The sequence below is a fragment of the Asparagus officinalis genome, chromosome 2 (genome assembly GCF_001876935.1).
Source record: "Asparagus officinalis chromosome 2, Aspof.V1, whole genome shotgun sequence".
In the NCBI taxonomy this organism is placed as follows: Eukaryota; Viridiplantae; Streptophyta; class Magnoliopsida; order Asparagales; family Asparagaceae; genus Asparagus; species Asparagus officinalis.
Genome location: NC_033795.1, coordinates 68671076 through 68678427, shown reverse-complemented (window position 1 = coordinate 68678427; position 7352 = coordinate 68671076). Strand labels below are relative to the sequence as shown.

Genomic DNA, 7352 nt, shown 5'->3' with positions numbered 1-7352 from the left:
GGTCCCCAATCACAATTAGCAAGAATATAATAAACAACTCAGAATAAAGAAATGTCATATCACAAATGGGATAACATCCGAGACATAAAGTTTGGGTCAAACGTGCCCTTATTACAAAATAGTCCAAATAAGTACTAAAGAAATATAAAAATACATCGTCCAACGGAAATAGAAAGGAAATACTATAAAAGCAACTAGGACTATCAACTAAGAAAAGAAAACTGAGCTTCGGCCTATTCTTCAACCTTGGCTACAAGGCACTCCTGTTGAAAATACTCTGGCTCCTGTACGATTCCGATCTGAGGCTATCCGTCTCCTAAATCTGACGTACACCAGAGAAAATATGTGTACGTCAGTGTGCATGGCACACGGCAAGATCCCACAGAGAGAAATAGAAACAATAGAATGACCAATGCAAAAATAGTAATAATAATAATAGAAACATGCTACTAGAATACTAATAATCTGCAATCTATCATGAGAATATAATAATCAGAAGAATCCAAGAAAATCAACCAAGTGACAAGATCATGCAGCTAGCGATCAGAATAATCATCCAAGTAACAATGTTATATAACTAGATAGAATTAATACTTAAAAATCTACAACAAGAGACGTAGTACGTCGAACAAAATAATCCAAACAAAGAAACCCTTATGTATATACCATATGTCACAAATTATAGATAATTAAATATTAATCCCGATCAATATATAAAAAAATACAACTGACCTACATCTCACAAGAATTCATACTTAGCTAAGAAACGAGGTCATGTGACTAGCCATCCTATAATAGGTTACTAGTTCACATCTCACACAAAGTCAACGTTCATATTATCGAATAATTGACTATTCACAAATCCCCTACATGCATCCAATATCGTTACACAAACTCGGTTAGAGGACTATACGCAATTAGTTTTCAGTCTGGTTCAAATTTAAGCTAAACTCGGGTGAGTACCAAACTCACAGACCAAAGTAGCGACACCGATCCACTTTGACCCAACAAACTAACCCCAGTGGCGACACCGATCCACTGGTGCGAGCATGGAAGATATATCAACAGCCTTATCTGATTACATGAATAAAGACTTTCCCACCCTATCATCTCTTGTATTTCTAAGTCAACAACACACAAGCCTCTAGGTCTTATTCATGTCACACAGGTCATTATAGTCATAAACTCCTAACGATTCTCAAACACAACAAGGAACAATCAATACAACTAATCATGTGCAATAATATCATGGCATATCAGATAATTAAAATTAAGAATTATAAATCATAAACATCATCTACATAATTTAGAAAATAATATTTTTCTAAATTAATTCATTTTAAATATTTCTCTTAACAATTAATCTAAAATAATTCCTTTTCCAAAATAAATTCCATTAAATAAATTGTGTCGAGGCCCCAAAAGAAGAAACTTCATGTGACGAGGCCCCTTGTATTTTGCCCCATGTGGATAAGCCCCCGAAAGTACCGTTTAATATTTCAAGGCCCTTCCACATCAGCGGTATACAAAATAGCGATTGTATTTTGAAAAAAACCCAAAATTACCCTTCTTCTTCCCCAGACGCTTAGATAGTCAAGTCCAATTAAATGTGAACTGATGTAAGAAATAAAGCAAAATTCCCTCCCCCCCCCTCTTTTTCCTCTATCGTTTGCAATAACTATGTTAGTTCTCCATTACTCTCCTCAATCCCTCAAACACAGCTCTCATCTCCTCTCTCCCCTCTCTCATCTCCTCTCTCATCGTCGTCGCCGCCTCCCCCTCCTCTCCTCCGCCCGACCTTGTCCCAGACTCGTCCTCCCCCTGTGACATCCAACGCGCCGCCGCCCTCACCGCGGAGGCCTTTTGCCCCAGCAATGTGGACACTGCTGATGCTAGGGTAGTCGATGTCGAGGCCATCGACGCCAAACTTGTCTTGTTTTTTAGCGAGGAAGTACTGACGTAACTGGAAAGATAGCTGATATCATGTACGTGGATTTTGTTCATGAAGTTATATCAGCTTGTGTACCGCCTGTTTATCCTCCAAGGTCTGGTCATGGGTTGGCTTGCATCCCTATTTTACCTACTTTTTCAAAGGCAAGCTTGCAGAATAAAATTCCATTATGCAAGGGGAGTCTGCATAGTTCATTTCTACATCCCCAGGAAACCATCTTTACCCTCTTCAGTTGAATATAGTAAAACACTTGGCTAAGGCCGCTAAGTTTTCCCTATTAAGGGCTGTTTTGGCATGTGTTTTTGGTAGTAGTATCTTGTCTAGTAGTATTGAATCATCAGCTTCCAGTTCTTCAAATGATTCAATTTTGAAAGCACCTGATGCTGAGAGGTTCTTCTATGAGTTTTCCCTTGATCAGTCAGAGAGGTAAAATCAGTTAAATAGAAGTATTATATCAATATGATATCTTGATCACTACGTGTTACTCCTAACTCACCGCATGTTAGTTCTAACCCACCGCGTGTTAGTTCTAACACACCGCGTGTTAGTTCTAGTTCTAATTCATGGCTCTTGGGCTCTTGTGTTAGTCCTAACTCACAGCGTGTTAGTTCTAACTCACCATAAATTTGGTTGTATTTTGTCTCTTTGTGCCCAATTTGGGGTCTTTTATCTCTCCTTTGAGGGGATTGATCGTCTAATAAAGCTCCCAAATTATGGTTCTAGAGCTCAAATCTTCTGTGGGTTTTCAAATTTTTTATCAATTCCATCTAGAAAAATCTCTTAATTGCTCTTTTACTTTGTGTCCTTGTTTATTTAAGCTGTGTCTTGTAATTTCTATTTAAAAGTCTCATGTTGAGCATATTCTGCTCATATCTTTTGTAATATTTTTTCCTCACCTGCTATATTCTATTAGAAAGTTCTCTCCTTTGTTTGGGATTTTAGAAATTTGCAAGCTGATGACTGTATTAATTTGGTTGGCATTATGTTGTTGTATTTGTTACTTTCACTGCTGGAAATTTAACATTTAGCGACGGACAAATCCGTCGCTATAGGTCCATTTTCCGTCGCTAAAAGTTATAGCGACGGAAAAAATAAATTTCCGTTGCTAAAATATCGACGCTATAATAAGGGTGCCTAAAACGACTTTTAGCGACGGAAAGTCCGTCGCTAAATATTAGCGACGGATTATTAGCGACAAAAAATTTGTCGCTATTTTAAAATAATAAAAAAATTAAAAAAAATAGCGACGGATTTTCCGTCGCTAAAAATTTATTAGCGACGGATAATCCGTCGCTAAAAATTTAATAGCGACGGAAAATCCGTCGCTATTGTTTCTGGAATATGCACAGTTGTGATTTCGTGCACGTTTTCCGTCACTAAATAATACTTTAGTAACGTAATTTCCGTTGCTAAAATTGTTTTTAGCGACGGAAATTCCGTCGCTAAAAATTTAAAAATAAGAAATTAAAAAAATATTTTGAAAATTGAAAATACCCTGTACAATATCGATAATAATTTTTAAAAACCTGTTCAATCAGCAGAAGAAAGCTTCAATCTCACGCAAATATCACATCTCACGCATATATCACACATTTAATTTAATAAAAGCAAATAAAAGTTTCTCGACAGGTACATAATAAGTATTGTTTATACAACACAAGAAATTGTTTTCAAAGTTATATTAAGGACAATCAATCCTCCTGATCATCATCATCCTCATCCTCAACACCAGCCACATTATGACTACCCCCGGCTGCACCTTGTGAAGAAGTCCCGGCCTGTAAATATAAATCAAATGTTAACAAGTGTGTGTAAACGTTAATAAGAGTACAAATATAAATATACTACAACACAACACCACAACATCAACAACACAACAACACAACAACACAACACCACAACACAACAACACTACACCATCACAACACAACACCACAACACCACAACACCACAACACTACACCATCACAACACAACACTACACAAAACAACACCATCACAACACAAAACAACACCACACATCACACCACAACACCACCACAAATCCTCCAACCTCACCCACCAACCAACAACACTCCCCCTCGCCCTACCTCTCCCCCCTCAACCGAGTCGACATGAATTGTGTGAACTCCAATACGATCTGCTCCCGACGCCTCCGTTCTTCCTCTAGAGCCTGCTGATATGTTGTTTGCTGCGACAGGCGATCTTCAATCGCTTTTAATCGCTGCTCCATCGAGTCTTGATATGAACTGCTTCCTGGTGTTCCTTGTGGTGCTGCAGACTCGTAGGTGCTACTAGACTCGTGCGGCCTCTGCTCGGATCCTCTCCACCGATATCTGTTCTTCCTACTAGGTCCAATGACCGTCTCGATGATGGAGTCCTCATCCTCTCTACTTAGCCGGGCAGGAGTGTTAGAACAGACCTGAGACTGAGTCAATTGCTCCTCTACCTTGGCATGTAATTTTTCCTGCGATATATCAAAACAACCCGGGCAAGTCGACTTAATAATGATGCATTGATATGAAATTGAATATATAAATGAACTGCTACTTACAGCCAGATCCTTATTCTTTGCTTTCTTCTCTTCATTGGCGTAATTCGGGCTCCAGGAAGTCAGAATACGATCTGCAAAATGTCTGAGATCTCCCCTTCCCTGTTTTATTCAAATATATCATTAACCTATAACACATAAATTATACTCAACGTAAAAGCTAATATATTATATACCTCAAGCTCTAATTGATGATAATGCTGGCTGAATGTCCTGGAGCCCCCGTGATGCTCGTAATTGCGAGGCGCGTTGCGATTCCTCCTTGCTATTTCAGCTTGAGCCTGCAAAACAATGTCAATTCGAAACAATATAGAAATTCAAACAATAAATTAAAATTATATACTTCAATAATACCTTAATTTCAGCCGTGTCCCAGTAACTGCAAAGTGCAAAAAAATCTACTCCATCCACACGCGTGTCAAGATGCCAGTATCGCTCCCAATCTTCTGTTATTTGGACAAAATATTTTTTCTTTACCTCAAACCGCCATCTCTTGAACGATACATTGATTTGCCCGAAGCAGTACGTCCAGGCACAAATATTATCGTCAAGAAAGAAAAATCGCTTCAACATATAAAGAAAAAGTAGATACAAATCAGTGTATTAAACATAATAATAAACTAATAACTAATAATGATGAAAATTAAAATAAGTGACTCACACATATATATCTCCAACAAGCCACAAGCGCATCAATCCGCTGCGATTTCCACGTCAAAAATATGTTGAAGAAATCGTGTCTCCTGGCTAAAGTGGCAAGGAAATTGTTGAAAGCATTGGCAAAGGCCCCAACAGGCACTCCGTTTTCCCATCAGCAAATCTAATGAACTCTCAAAATGTGTAACAGCCATCCCACTGAGTGTTTGGATATGAATAAGCCTCAGCATAAAAGAAAGCCTTGTGAACTCCTTACACCCCTCGTATAACGGTGACTCATTTTCTTCAACAAGTCTCATCAATCGATCTACATCTTGAAACATATCATTAGTGTTGACATCGCTCACCGACGGCGCTGCAAGAATATCTTCTAACATATCAGTCGTGTCAACTGTCGGATTGCTGACTTCAGTGAATTCTTCCTCTGATTGCATCACCGGGACGCCTTCACCGTGATGACTCCAAAATACATAAGAGCTATCAAATCCATTGATTGACAGATGAAAACTTACGTCACTCCTAGCGAGCATTTTACCGTTCCTGCAATTCTTACAAGGACAGAAAATCGACCCGCTTAGCGACCGTAGAGGATTTGTGTCAGAGTAGGCTAAGAAAGCTTCTATCCCATCCTTGTACCGGGTGTCTAGATGTCTTCGATCACGTGGTATGCTCATGAACGATTTGTCAGGAACTGTCCGCATCTATAATTTAAAAATTAATAGAAGTGAGCATCTCCCTAGATATATCATTTTAATTTAGAACAAATGTGTATGACCGACTGTCAGAGGAAGGCTTCTATCTCATTAGGTATGTAAACGTGACGTGTATATGTATTTACGTGTGTTCAAGTGTACTATCATTTCGTCAAAATTTGTAAGGAGAGAATGTAAATTACTATAGAAGGTCTTTAATAAGGTTATGAATGTTGCACGCAGCGAAAATTTTGGCAGCACCTCGACAGCACAATAAGAGAGTCAGGTCGCAATAGGAATTCCTGTTTCACAAAGGAAACAAGAACCTTAAGCAAAATATCCCAACAAAGTGGGATATCAGCTCTTCTCTCATTAGTTCTAGGACTGACCTGTCGAGGGAACTGATAATCATATTTTATTACAGTTTTATACCTTCATTATCTATTTTATATGAATAAATATACTACTAATAATTGTTTTTATCTTTAATTGCAGGTTAATGAAGAATAACCTTGGTGAGGATTGATAATCACATTTTATTGTAATTTTATACCCTCATTATCTATTTTATATGAATAAATATACCACTAATAATTATTTTTATCTTTTAATTGCAGGTTAATGAAGAATAAATCTCAAACTCTCATCTCTCAACAAAAACCCATTGATTAAATGAAGAAATGAAGCAAAGAAGCACATTGGAAAATCAATTTCCAAATTATCCAAAAGCCCAGAATCAAGTCGTGTAGCCTGTAGAAGCCGGAGAAAATCAAAAATCCAATATGAAAAGAAATCATATTCAAAATGGTTGGCCACAAAGAAACGACGATATCTCCTAATCCGGAAGGCGGAATTTAACATATAATATATGAAAATCGCCTATCTCGACGAGACGAAGCTATCCGTGAAATCAGAATTTGGAAATAGTGGGTATCGATGTGGGCATCGATGCTGGCATCGATACCTGCATCGATGCCTGCATCGATACCAGATTACTGTAGCGCGCGTCAATGGCTGATTTTGCTTGTCTTGGGGCTCAAGTTTGATCCAATGGCTCTCATTCACTGATGTTTACTATAAATAGGGGTAGAGAGTGAGGGGTTAGAGGTGTGAAAATTTTTGTAACTCCTTTTGGAGAGGAGGGCTACTCTTAATTGAGAAGGCCTTCCAAAATTGTAACTTTTTGTTGCAATTAATAATAATAATTTTTTCACCACTTTAAATTTTTCTCTTCTTCTCTTTGTTGGATGATGAAGATGAAGATGAAGATGGAGAATTATTTGAAGGTTTGCATTTCTTTTCTTTTTCTCTTTTATTGCTTATTAGTGTAGATTTATTTCTATGCTTGTAGTTTAGATTTTATTTTCTTGTTAAATAGCTAGAACCCTCTTGCCTTAGATTTATTTCATGCTTATAAAGTAGATTTATTTTCTCGCATTTAATTCTTGCAATTTTATTTTGTAGTTTAGATTTTGCAATTTATTTTGTAGTTAGATTTTAAT

The 7352-nt window shown here is 37.5% G+C and overlaps 1 long non-coding RNA gene across 1 annotated transcript; it reads right to left on the bottom strand.

Annotated features, from left to right (window-relative positions):
• LOC109829587 lies at positions 4758-5305 on the bottom strand. Its single transcript, XR_002244082.1, has 3 exons — positions 5163-5305; positions 4856-5065; positions 4758-4782 (listed from the first exon to the last, which is right to left on the bottom strand). It is a non-coding gene; the product is annotated as an uncharacterized LOC109829587 (long non-coding RNA).